General features: G+C 45.1%; 1 long non-coding RNA gene across 1 annotated transcript; it reads left to right on the plus strand.

Moving 5' to 3' along the window:
• The first annotated feature begins 259 nt into the window (after positions 1 to 259).
• On the plus strand, positions 260 to 11508 carry LOC136545356 (uncharacterized). Its single transcript, XR_010781003.1, has 11 exons — positions 260 to 430; positions 630 to 1133; positions 1239 to 1370; positions 1568 to 1697; positions 2215 to 2396; positions 4345 to 4403; positions 4824 to 4967; positions 5045 to 5353; positions 10703 to 10779; positions 10849 to 10942; positions 11026 to 11508. It is a non-coding gene; the product is annotated as an uncharacterized lncRNA (long non-coding RNA).
• The last annotated feature ends 639 nt before the right edge of the window (positions 11509 to 12147 follow it).

The raw sequence follows: 12147 nt of genomic DNA on the forward strand, positions 1-12147 counted from the left end.
TTGATTATCTCCTATCTCCTACAACTAAAAAGACTAAAACTGAAATATTTTTTGGTGCGACATTTGTTTTTTTTTTTTTTTTTTGTTTGTTGTCTTTCCCTCCCTTGCGATCCCGCGGGTCCGTTGTACGCCGCGCAAAAAAGAGCGAAGAGAAGGAAGGTGGGATCGCCAAGTGCGCCCTCATCCCCGCGGCATTGATCGCGGATCTCCCAGAAGGAAACAACGACGCGCGGCACCAGGTTCATCACGGTGACTGCTCCCTAGCTTCCTCATGCGATCCGTGGCCCTGCTCCCTTCAGTGGAGTGCACCGCGGAGCCGGTTGCCGGCGAGGTGGTGCTGCGCATCCACACTACCCAAGAGGCGGAGCGCCGCTGCCAAGACGTCATCCGCTACCTCAGGCGACTCCTCGGCTCCTCCCTCGGCTGTGAGGTGCGTTCGCTCCCGCTCGCTCGATTTGGATCGGCTCCAATCACTCCCATCCCCCTCGCACACCCCCGCTTCATCGCCACTCTGCCTCTCCCCGTCCGCGCGACTCCCCGTCGCCCGCCCTACTCGCTCGATTCCCACGACGCCGGTCGCTCCACCCTTCCTCTTCGCCTCCACTGACGGTGGTGCCCCGATCTGGCAGGGACGAGGGCGAATCGGGCCTTTGGTGGTGGTCTAGGCGGTCTCTCTGTTGGCGGCGGCGGCGATGCGAGGGGCATTGTTACCGCCGATCTCGTCGTCGTAGTCGCGGACATGGGGCTCGTCGGCAGCAAAATAGGTCCTGCGTAGTTGGATGTGGCGGCGACCCTGCGTAGGAATCGGTCATGGCGTGACCTCCATGATGACTGCCAAGTGAAGACGACGCTGGACTGAGTGAAGGCAGCCGGCTCCCAAAGGATGTCAACAGCATCGGCCACGGCTTCGCGCGCATCACCTACTGCGGCCTCTTCGTTCTCGCCATCTTCGCCTCCTAGGTGCCCCATGTGGTCGCCTATCGCGGCGTCCCTGCCATGAGCAGTGCTTGGCAGCGGCACCTCGCTGCAGACTACGGAGTCCAAGAGGGGAGGCTAGAGAGCAGAACCTGATGGCTGCCACCACCAGAAGACTTCAATGGCGACCTATCCAACGACTGCCCAAGATCAGTGAAGTAAGGAAAAACTCTACTTCTTTTTTTTGGTCCTTTTGGTCTCTACCAAGAAATGTCTTTCAATTGATGAAATGTACCTTGTTGCTTACTCGTTGTGCTGAATAGATGGACAGGACATGGATCCACTCGTTGTGTCCAACAGATGGACAGGACATCGATCTTGGGCAATGCAATTGACTAAATGAAGGAGCTGGATAAAATCGAGCTGCAGGCATGAGGAGATCATTGGACCATATTGTCAGTAATGCAATCTGGAGCCTGAAAAACATAGGCAATATATATATATATATATATATATAGACACACACCACACACACACACACAACACACACACCACACACACACACACACATTACACCTTTCAAGGTCAGCATTTAGCTTTGTTCATCTAAGATTCTGATTTTGGATTTGGTATTGTTTGGCCGCATTGTCAGTAATGCAATCTGGAGCCTGAGAATCCTTCGCAATATATCCAAGTGATATGCACCTGTCCTGGACCTGCAATTAGAAGCTCTCACCTGTTCATACCAAATTGGTGTCTCACACTGTCTACTCTTCACAAAGGTGAAAGAGAGCTCTGAAATTATCCTTCAGTATTAGCACCATATCATGTCAAGTGCAGCTCATCGATGTCTGCTTTTTCATCATGCTTTGCTATGATTTTAATACATATAGTCTCTGGAGAACTCCTGAATTTTGATGGCACAGCTAAGTTCGCTAGCAAAAAAAGTGCATTTAATCATTTTAGAAGGGTGTGACTTTAGAAAGAGTAGAGGGGGAATAAGATGTATCACAACCCTTTAGCACCATAGAGGTTAAAGGCGACAAGCTCGTTTTGGTGAGCTTAATGGAATGCAGCTGAAGCTCTAATTTTTTATTATATTTTTATTCTAATTTTGCAGTAGAGCACACACCAACAGACTAACATACCAAAATGCGGGGTTTAGTGTGTCAGAAAAATAGATTTGAGTTAACTTATCCTTTGCTTCTCATTTTTTGCTTTATTAAGATAAGGAAAATAAAGCAGTGAAGTAGTTGTGGATTCCTCTGAATGAAGGAGTAAAACATAATCAATATGCAGTTAGAAGCTCTCAGGTGTCTCTTCAGTTTCTGGCGATGAGTCACCGGTCCTAGATGGGGATTCATGTGAGTTCAAAGTGGAGAAAAACTTTGATGGTAATGGGAATAAGGAAAAGAAAATGTCTCAGAAGATAGTACAGGTGACGGCTTTGCTTCTTCAGAAGACCATTTTTCATCTAGAAGGTACTTTTCCAGTCTCGCTGCCCCCAATAATACTTGTTAGCATGTATGTGTATCCTATGCAATCTTATCATTGTTTCAGAATAATTATTTTAATATTTTCTTTTGTGCTTGTGTCTCTGATATTTACACAATACACAATTCCTTGAATTTGTCACAAGATAGCTATGAGATTCCTGGAATGCTGCTCCACCTGTAAAAGTGACAAATACTTATACTGATGCCCTATTGGCCGTCTCAAACTTAGTCATGCCTATCACTTATCTGTATTCACCTTTTTTGTAACAATTTTTATCCAAGCTAAATAGTAAAAAAAAAACAAATATAAAATAAAAGGTTTTAGTAACCCACTTGAGTTTGCCAATTATTTAGTGGTTTGTGTGATGCTTATTTTTGTACTCTTTGTCAGGCAGTGAGAAGTTCTAAATTATGAACTCATTTGGATAGAACAAAGTTATATGTTCAATTAGGACCACAGAGAACTTATACACCTTCCAAATTTACACTAAAATTTATACAGCTTCCAATTTATACAGTGGAGCATACATTGCTTGCTCGAACATGCAGGAGAGCTGCATATCGTTTCATTAAAAGGAGAAGAAAGAGTCGTACATAGACCCAGACACACACACATGCACCTCCTAAAAACTTGATAAACTGATCACATGAAAATTTTAAAAGAAACGACCGGACCAAAACAAACAGCCCCTAAGAGACCCCCCTGGCAGTGAGGAGGGAGAGGCCCTTCGCTCCTGCCAAACACCATAACTCGGCTTCTTCCTTTGAAAGGAGCAGCGCTGTGTCCAGTCTGGGGGTGGCTCCATTGAAAACACAATCATTTCTATGCCTCCAAATGGTCCATGCACCAAGCGGATGAGGGTGTTCAACCCTTTCCTTCTGTCACCGTCTACAGCAGCTTCTGCTTTCATCCACCGGTCCTCCCAGGAGAGTTATGTTGCTTGTGGGGTGAGAATAGAGAGTCTAACACGATGCAAAAGAGAATACCAAAACTGTCTTGCAAACACACAGCCAATGAGAAGGTGCTGAATGTCCTCATCTTCTTGGTCACACAATGGGCATTCGCTTGGATGGGGAAGGCTGCGCCGGACCAATCTGTCTGCTGTCCAGCTGCGATTATGAGCAACCGTCCACAAAAAGAACCAACACTTTGGAGGGGGCCTATGTTTTCCAAATACGTTCATAAGGCCCAAAGCTAACAGCACCCTGAAAAAGAGCATCATAGGCTGACTTTACTGTGTATTCTGCTGACGCTGTAAAGCACCAAATTATTTTAATCGATGCTTCTGGTCGACCTCAAATTGTTTGTTGCTGGTTGAATGGAAACCTAAAACCTAGAAATTGGTAAAGACTGGATAGCTTTTTTTTATTTTGCCTTCATAACTCACCCGAAGTCGTAGTGAACCTCAAATTGGCAACTTGTACAGTACAGTCAGTCTTAGCTAATGAGAATCTGTATGGCCCATATGCATTCAGAGTTTATAATAGACAGTTAGCTAACTGAATGCTGCATAGTGGATGCATCCATCATCAGATACCAACGCAATTTAAGGTATTTGATTTTATTTTATCAGGTTGGTTGCCGAGAAAATTAAAACAATCATATTGTTTATTGCACGAGAAAACAAAATGGTCTTTAGTATAACTCAGCTTCTAAAACAGAGAAAAATTCTAAGTAATAAAAAGGTTGCGAATTTCAAAAACAGAGAAAATAATTATCAAGAAAGGAAAAAGAAATTAGCTTCTCCCATCATGTGAAGCCACATGCTGCAAGTTGCTATTCCTTCGTGATGATAAGAACGCCTACCTTTTTGTTACTTGTGCAGTTGTGCTTCTTTATGAGTTGCTTTTCAGTTGTCTTTCTTAGTTCTACTTGTCATAGCCAAATAGCCTTCAAACATGCTTTCTCATGGTATGATTACTTTTTTTTCAGTGATCTGACAGAACTTCCAATTGGTTCTATGTCCACCTGTTGAATTTTATAAAGACAAGGTAACAATTATTACTTTGCCATCACCACAATGTACCTCCACTATCAGCCCGCAAATTTGTTTGAAATTTCTGTTTATTTCTATATTTTAGGGTTTTCTGCTTTGGGTTAGCAAGCAGAAACCGCTTACTTTTGACTCAATTTTGGTTTGTATCTCAACCATCAAAATTTAGTCCTTAAATTGTTGTATAGCCTGCAATGTAGTATTATCTTATCTACAATAATTCATCAGGACAGGAGACATGAAACCTAGAACTGGATTTTCATGTTGCATCTTATGGTTTGTTCTGAATTTTGATTGCTGCAAACTTGCCTAAATGTAGAATACTAAAATGGTCAAAATTATTTGCATTGTGCAAAATAGGATTTAGCAGTCTGCAGAGTAGTTGTAGATATTTAACAATTTGATCTCTGAATGTCAGCTCGAGCAGAGCGCTCAGTTTCAGTGTGCATCTCAAGTACAAGGCTATAGAAATTGTGGAAAAACCTACCATGTTGAAAGTAAGCTTCGCCGATGTTTTTGAAATTCAACATCTCGTGACAAATGTATCCAGAAAATTGCTCAGGTACTATACATGAGACTATGTTAATTTTCACTTTATCTGTCAAACATTTTGAAAAAGGGGAATTTGTGAACTGTTAGTTGAATATACAAGAACAAGAGTGAGCTGGCAAACAAGAGTGCACGGCCTATATTGGCGTGGCGGTTCCCTAGCGCGGCGGTGTGCTGGCGCCCTATCTCTCTACCCCGAAGGCGAGGCAACCACGACCGGCGGTGGTGGTTCTGCACGGAGGCAAGAACCAGCTGCTGTGGTTGTGTACTGAAGCTAGGGTTGGCGGTGGCGTGACACACGGAGGCAATGCTAATCGGTGGCTGTTGTGCACGGAGGCTCAAAGGGGAAGGCCACACCCATGACCCCATCAGTGCTTGCCACCCCCTGTAGGTGCTCATGTAAGTTTCTGGTTCCTCTTGCTTCGAATTTTACAAAAACGCTAGCTAAATAAACTGTTTTCATCCCCCATGTTAGTAGGTGTTGGGTGAATTTTTGTGCTGTGCATATTTGTATTTACCATTCCAATAGGTGTTTATGGTAGGGATTCAATTGGCAGCACCAGGCGCGATCACAATTACAGTCAACAAATATATCGATTGGACTTAACACCACACACACACCTAATTCTCATTGGACATAACACAAGAATGGATAGTGGGTGTAACATACGAAGAACTATTTCTCACCAAAAAGGAAACTACAAATCCAAGGGATGGTCCCTCTCAAAACAATTATTCATTGCCTTGGTAGCTAAAAAAATACTTCTTGTTGTTCCCATGATGGTCATCAGTTAGGATAGCTACCTCAACGCCGGCGGTGGCACCAGCACCATCAGTACCTGGCACCATCGCCACCAGAGGTGGTGCCGACAGTGCTCCTAGTACTGCATGGCACACGAGGGGTGCGAGGAATGCAGCACACCTTCGGCTGTAGTCTATAGCGATCGCCCTGATGGTGGCTATGGTGAGGTGGATGCGAAGGTGGTCAGGGATGGCAGGACGCTAGACGGCCAGGAAGTTGAACTTGCGTTGTCTAGGGAGGCACTCACCATAGAAGCAGAACATGGAAGCATCATAGGTCAAGGCCGCCTCAAGGGCATGCCAAAACCTGCCGATCCACAGCCTGAGTCGGGTGTGTGGGATGCGGATCTCCGTAGCCCACCTGCCCCAACTCTGCTCTCGCACGCCCGTCCAGCCTAGGGCCTTCTGTGGGCGACGACGAGTGGACATTGTTGGCACCGTAGCCGGACGCCCTCTGCGGTGCCGCTGGGAACGTCCCCTCCTCGCTGGTGCCACGTTGCTGGTTGGCGCGGCTGCTGCGGGCATAGCTCATCACCTGCAGCATGCAAGAAACTTGAGCGAGGGTAGAGCGGTGGTGTTGAGTGGAGATGAACGGGATAGAGGGTGTGTTTTTAAACGCGAGGCTAGAGATAGACCGGTGCACTGGTCAATTAGTGAAGTACGAAGGTAAAAAATGAAGGTGACCATATTTCGATGCTTTGCAAGCACCGAGTCAAAACTGAATCTACTGGTGTGGTTGTGCTAGATTCTCTTCTCAGGTAGCAAATGCATACACGTACCATTTCAGAATTCTATAGGCTGTTTTGCTTGCTGGCCAAGCGTAGTTTTCTGTGTTTGTTCTTGTTCCCATGCTTGTTACCTGCCAGCCATTCAGACCTATACCTCTTACACCACAGTGTTTATTAGCACTCAAGGTTAGTGATGCTCTGATAAAGGTTTTAGGTGTGTGTGTACTGAGCGTGTTTCATTCAACGTCAAATTAGTTGTTCTGCTTTCTTGTATTTTTAAACATCTGATTAGATCACCACTAAAATGAACTGCCATTGTCCAGGCTTCAATGTAGTTTGACATATTACCAGATAATAGATCTAGATTAGGGAATGTTCCTGCTGTTCCAATATGGAATACATGCCATCACAAACGCCCAACGCATATATTTATCTCAAGGTGGCAAACAAGGACATTGGACAGTACATATGCGAGAATACACACAACCAAAGGTACACACATAGGTACTTAATAACGTACATGCTAGAATAGCATAGGAGACTAACACTGCTAAATAACATATTGGATACCAGGACTCTAGGTGGACGGAAGGAGCCATGGGCTTCTAGCTGCACATGTGCTGGTATTAGCGATGGAATATTCGCTGGATGGTACATAGCATTGAGCCATAGTACTAGGTTACAACGTCCTCAAGAGACTGCTAGGATAGCATAGGGCTCCAGACGTAGTACCTTCGGACTTCCTAGAGAGCTCTGGTGATTGTGTCCCTGCCAGGGAGTGCATAAGTACAGGTTAGCGAGTCATTCGGAAGAAAATAGAAGAGTGGCTGGAAACTGGCATAGACCAAGGAGCATGCATACCTTTAAAGACTCCCAGAAGGGATGTACGTAGGGGTGTTCCCTAGCATAAGGCTGAATAGCTGTTCGACAAGCTAGACATACCGTGGGTATGGTCCAGGAGAGGGCTCTGCTCCAATGGACGTAAGAGGAGTCGCTAACGAAAGGATATCACCATAGCTTGAACAGATGGAGCCGAGGTGGTCAAGTAGTTTTTTATGAGACTTCAATAGGCTGTCCGTCTGTACGCGCAGCATATCATACCTGGTCTAAACAAGCTAGGACCAGGACATGAAGTGGTTCAGTTGCTTGTATGTTTCCTTAAAGGAAGGATAAGTTAGATCATTGATGCAAATATTCAGCCTTGCTATAAAATAGCAGATTGCTTGCTCAGAAACACTTTCTTGTACCTCATATTCGGTCATGCAAGGGACGTTGTGGAAAGTCTGAACTTCTGGCAAGCCCTTGCTGCCCGGTTTGGAATGAATCTCAATGCTGAGCCAGGCCATCGTTTTCTTGGTGTCCACCTTAACTGCTCCCTCGGTGCGAATAGCCACGCCTATCTTGGGAAGGATCTGTCTTAGCATGCTTTTGCGTGATATGTCAAGTAAAACCGGATCCTACAAAAAAGTTAAGCAAATATGAAGAGTCAGAACATCTTTGCATGTATAGGTGGACCTAGGGAATTAAGCTACCACCTAAACTCATTTACGCACACGAGCGGTCGTAGCACAACTAATCACGGTGCACAAATAGCGGTGTCATGTTGTGAATAGTGTTAGCGAATGGCGGTACATGGTAACACAATACCATCATGCTTCATTCGAAGCCAACTAAATAAAGTAATACCTAGGGCATGGGGACATGGGCACCCAAGCCGCTCGATGGAAGTGGTGGCACGGGGACATGGGCACCCAAGCCGCTCGATGGAAGTGGTGGCATGGGGACATGGGCACCCAAGCCACCTGATGGAAGTGGGGGCACCGGGACATGGGCACCCAAGCCATCCGATGGAAGTGGCGGCGCTGGTTCCTCGATGACGCTCTTACCCTTATCCATGTTAATGATGATGCTCTTACCCTTATCCATGTTCCTGCTAGATGAGTGGGAACCTACTATGTGAGATATATAACATACACTGGTGCATACATAGGCCACATAGCTTTTAGATTTAAAACAAAAGCAAATATAGTTACGACTTCATGTTTGTAGGTATATTTGTTCCAAATAAAAATTCACACTGGCACATGCTAAGCTCTGAAAAGAGGACCAAATAAGATAAAGTTGCTGAAAGTAACATCAATGGTTTGACAATGTATGTTCTTGTAATTTATCTACTCGACCACCGCCTGGCACGTGGACCACAGCAAGTGCTATTTTCGTACCTATACCAGGAACCTATCGCAAGGAGAAATTTAGAAGGCTAAATTACCTACTACTGACCTATGCCTGCTTGCAGACTGCCGGTGCAGTCCTAGACATGGAACCTGCCATATAAATAGAGAAGCCTGCGCAGGTGTAGTATTGCCGGCGGACATGAACCCATGGGCAGGTGAACTACATGCACGACAAGGATGGGCTACTTGAGTAGATGTTGGTACTGTTAATAGTAGGTACCTTCAATGAGATGCACCTCAGGCATGCCACCAATCTGGCAGGGCATAATACCAATGCCGGGTGTAGTGCATTGCTATGAACACGTTATGCCCGAGTGGGTGCACGCGTGATTGCGATTACACAAGTTGTACCTTTTGCCCACTGGCAGGGTCACTTGAGGGCCCTTCTAGGCGCTGCCTCCTACCCTACATAGGCTTTTAGGAGTCTATGTCAGTGTGTAGTAGGTGCACCTCAGCTGTCCCCTACTGTAGATAGGTTTCGGTGCCTACCCTAGATAGGTTTTTAGGAGCTTGTGTTGGTTTCAGTATGTGCACGCGTGCACAGAGAACTACATTTTTGGCTGGCTACATGCATACATCCACACCATGACAAAACACACATTACGTGCCCCTTGTGTATTAGACCTTTCACCCTGCTGATGGTAGTGCAGATGCATGGCCATATTTCACTTACTTAGTTGCTCTATTACTTCCATTGACCAGCTCATGTACTAACCTAATGGTCAATGGTGGAAGCCTCGGCCACAAAAAATGACAGCAGCTAACAGGAACCTATCTTGCAGACCCACACTCATTCGGCAAGGTGTCATGACCTGCACACACACACAAAGAAACATATATAACAATACATTAATGTAGCTTGTAAACCCTTGCATCAGAGTTTGATGGATGCGATATTTAGAAGCCATCATCACGGCCTGTCCATAGAGCTAAATGGGTAGAGTGGGTCAGGAATTGGGTTCACCAATTACGACCCAGTTCCATCGATAGGCCATGCTGCCTCTTTCTTGGTCGGTGAGAGGAAGCCCCATATGTGATCAATGTGTCCCTATGGAGGGTCTGAGGACTACAAAAAAGACGCATCCAAAGAAGTGTTTGAACAATTGATGGGCCATGCATAAAAGGACAAAAAAATTCATCTGCCCTTCCCAGGTAGGATAGTTACTACGGTAGGAGAAATTTACACCACATGTGTCTTCTTCCCTTATATATAAATTTACTATTAGATACTCCTTTACATGCAAGAAAGCTACTATCAACAACTGTATTCCTTTGCATGTAGAAAATTTACTATCATCTACTCCAATGCATGCAGGAAATTTACTATCGGTGGTAGGAATTTACAGCGCATCTAATGCCTTGCATGAGGTAGACGAAACGAGAAACAGGAACACAGCATGCAGGCGGCTGTGAGAAATAGGACAAGGTACGGCTAGGTAGGTCATAACTCCCCTCCTGTGTCCACATTTATGGCACAGTACAGGTTGCCCAGTATACCACTTGGGTAGGTCATAAATCCCTTCCTGAGTTCACATTTATGAGACAGTACAGGTTGTCTAGTATACCGCTGTCATTTATGGTACAGTCTAGTTTGTCCAATATAGCAATGCCACCCAAGTCCATTAAATAGCCATTCTTGGGACCGCAGTGCACAGACAGTTCGTGCATCCTGTGAATCGAGTCCCCTTATTGGAGTCTAGAACAAACATTGTGCAGCATGCTAAGTGCTGAGCGCATGGCAGCGTTGCTCGACAACCAGTTTTGCCAGCCATACCCACTGCACCATAGAGCTTGTAACTACATCTGCCTGGATGGCCAAGGACTACATCAAGAAGCTTTGTGCCTACATTGCCGAGTAGACCATATATCCCACCGGACCCTACAGGTTCTAGGATTCGCCCTTTATAGACAACCCTAAGCCTTCCATTATGGCCACCCCTAAGTAGCTCATGTTTAATTGAATAACTACCTAACTCATCGTGCAGGTGCTAAAGAAAGCAATGAGAGACGTGGTACGTGTACGAGATGTGTCGAGTCTCATTGACATATCTGAGGTGCAATGGTACGTCTATAACGGGTATAAAGTGGTTTACCTCAAGAAATGGTCTGGTAATCAAGGCTCTGTGTTTAGGCCCAAGCTTCGGTACCTCAGGATGTCTGCATGTGTTGGCTGCAGACGGAGACTCAAGAGTACATAAATGTTTTGCTCCATTGGGTGCAAACACGTAGGCTCCTGTTTCTTTTCTTTTCAAAAAAACAGTTACGGTCTTAAGCTTGGTGATCATTTCTTTGAGTCATTGTTATGTAGGAAGCGACTGCAACTCACACGACACAGGATGCTGGGCTGCCCAAGCGCCCATTCAAGCTAGAGGATGGTGTTGAATCTAGCTGCTCACTCAATAAGGTCGCAGCGCTTTCGAGGACGTCACGCAAGGGGCGCCCGATACGCGCGCATCTTATTGAGCCATACGCAGTGGGGGAGGAGGAGTGTACAGATGAGGGACAGTATGGAGAACATACTACTGTAATCAGATACGTCGCTGCATGTCTGTCAACGTTTGTAATATATGGATGCCGCAACTTAGATCCTGTTTTAGGTAGGGACCGGGCTACTGCATCGCATGGGCCACTTGTGCGCGTGCACTGCTGGTATGCTATCCATATGTTTAGCTTTTCAGCACGCAAATGATGCGTGGGCAAGGCCTAATTTCGTTTCTAAGAATGCAAGCAAGGGCTCACATAATAGGAGTTTACATGTGTTGGTAATACTATGTTTTTTGGCCATGGTGTCCTGTTCTCAAATGTATAGGTAATGAATCTCTGTATGTAAATTCACGCATGTAAATACCTGCTGTCCATTTATGTATCTACATGTGTTGTTAATACTATGGTCCTGGACGTGGCGATCTGTTCTAAAATTGGCTGACCGGATTTATGCATGTAAATACCTTCTGGTCATTTATCTGTGGACCTGCTTAACGATAGCAAATGCTTGTATGTAAAGAGAAAAGGACATTGCATGTCCTGGCCATGCTGTGCTATTTTTCAAATTTGCTGATAGTAATGTTCTGCATGTAAACATCAGCTGTTCATTTAGCAAGGCTGTGTAAACATCTGCTGACAGTAGAGGTGTGCATGTAAACACTTAGATCTCCAACACAGCAAATCTTGGTATCTGAAGGGATGTCAAGTATGACAAAGGTTGGTGGTCATGCACACTATTATTAGTTTTACACTAACATACATCAATCAGTCTGAGTACAAGCAAGAAAGGTTTTACTCAAATTTTTTAAACCAAGAATCGAAAGCTGAACTTCAAATTTATCAAATCATTATCAATTTCCTGGTCCCGGTCAACCTAGTTGGTTACCGATGGGGACCAAATAGTAACCCCTGGTTTTGCAATTCCTGATTCAATACGATGGATCAA

The sequence above is a fragment of the Miscanthus floridulus genome, chromosome 3 (genome assembly GCF_019320115.1).
Source record: "Miscanthus floridulus cultivar M001 chromosome 3, ASM1932011v1, whole genome shotgun sequence".
Lineage (NCBI taxonomy): Eukaryota > Viridiplantae > Streptophyta > Magnoliopsida > Poales > Poaceae > Miscanthus > Miscanthus floridulus.